Source organism: Bombus pyrosoma, unplaced genomic scaffold (assembly GCF_014825855.1).
Source record: "Bombus pyrosoma isolate SC7728 unplaced genomic scaffold, ASM1482585v1 HiC_scaffold_4719, whole genome shotgun sequence".
NCBI lineage: Eukaryota > Metazoa > Arthropoda > Insecta > Hymenoptera > Apidae > Bombus > Bombus pyrosoma.
In genome coordinates this window covers 1,341,841-1,343,959 of record NW_025219978.1, presented here as the reverse complement: position 1 = coordinate 1,343,959, position 2,119 = coordinate 1,341,841, and positions in this window count along the sequence as shown.

Sequence of the window (2,119 nt, the reverse complement as noted above, 5' to 3'; positions counted from 1 at the left end):
AGCATATAACAATATGTAATAGTACGTTATAACGTATAACGTTATGTAGTATTACATTATAACGTGTAACGCTATATAGTATTACGATATAACGTATAACATTATATGGTATTACGATATGACGTATAACGTTATGTAGCATTACGATATAACGTATAACGATATGTAGTACTACGATATAACTTATAATGTTATGTAGCATTACGTTATAACGTATAACGGTATGTAGTATTACGAAATAACGTATAACGTTAAGTAGTATTACGTTATAACGTATAACGTTATGTACTATTGCGACATAACGTATAACGTTATAAGGTACTACGATATAACGTATAACGAGATGTAGTATTACGATATAACGTATGACGTTATATGGTAATACGTTGTAACGTATAACGATATGTAGTATTACGATATAATGTATAACGTTATATGGTATAACGATATGACGTATAACGTTATGTAGCATTACGATATAACGTATATCGTTGTGTAATATCACGTTAGAACGTATAACGTTATATGGTACTTCGATATAACGTATAACGATATGCAGTATTATGATATAATGTATCACGTTATGTAGCATTACGATATAACGAATAACGATATGTAGTGTTACTATATAACGTATAACGATATGTAGCATTACGTTATAACCAATAACGATATATAGTGTTACGATATAACGTATAACGTTAAGTAGCATTACGATATAACGTATAACGATATGTGGTATTACGATATAACGTATAGCGTTATATAGTATTACGATATAACGGATAACGTTATATGGTAATAGGTTATAACGTATAACGATATGTAGTTTTACGATATAACGTATAACGATATGTGGTATTACGATATAACGTATAACGTTATATAGTATTACGATATAACGGATAACGTTATATGGTAATACGTTATAACGTATAACGATATGTAGTTTTACGATATAGCGTATAACGATATGTGGTATTACGATATAACGTATAACGTTATGTAGCATTACGATATAACGAAAACGATATGTACTGTTGCGATATAACGTATAACGATATGTAGTATTACGTTATAACGTATAACGTTATGTAATGATACGTTATAACGTATAACGTTATATAGTATTACGATATAACGGATAACGTTATATGGTAATACGTTATATAGGTATAACGATATGTAGTATTACGATATAACTTATAACGTTATCTAGTATTACCACATAACGTATAACGTTATGTAGTATTACGATATAACGTATATCGTTATATAATATTACTATATATCGTATAAAGATATGTACTATTACGTTATAGCGTATAACGTTATGTAGTACTACGTTATAACGTATAACGTTATGTAGCGTTACGATATAACGAAAACGATATGTACTGTTACGATATAACGTATAACGATATCTAGTATTACGATATAACGTATAACGATATGTGGTATTACGATATAACATATAACGTTATATGGTAATACGTTATAACGTATAATGTTATGTAGCATTACAATATAACGTATAACGTTATATAGTATTACGTTATAACGTATAACGTTAGGTAGTGATACGTTATAACTTATAACGTTATGTACTATTACGACATAACGTATAACGTTATGTAGTATTACGATATAACGTATAACGTTATGTAGTTTTACGATACAGCATATAACGATATGTAATAATACGCTATAACGTTTAACGTTATGTGGTATTACATTATAACGTGTAACGCTATATAGTATTACGATATAACGTATAACGTTATGTAGCATTACTATATAACTTATAACGATATATAGTATTACGTTATAACGTATAACGTTATGTAGTGTTACGTTATAACGTATAACGTTATATAGTATTACGATATAACGGATAACGTTATATGGTAATACGTTATAACGTATAACGATATGTAGCATTACGATATAACTTATAACGTTATCTACTATTACCACATAACGTATAACGTTATGTAGTATTACGATATAACGTATATCGTTATATAATATTACTATATATCGTATAAAGCTATGTACTATTACTTTATAGCGTATAACGTTATGTAGTACTACGTTATAACGTATAACGTTATGTAGC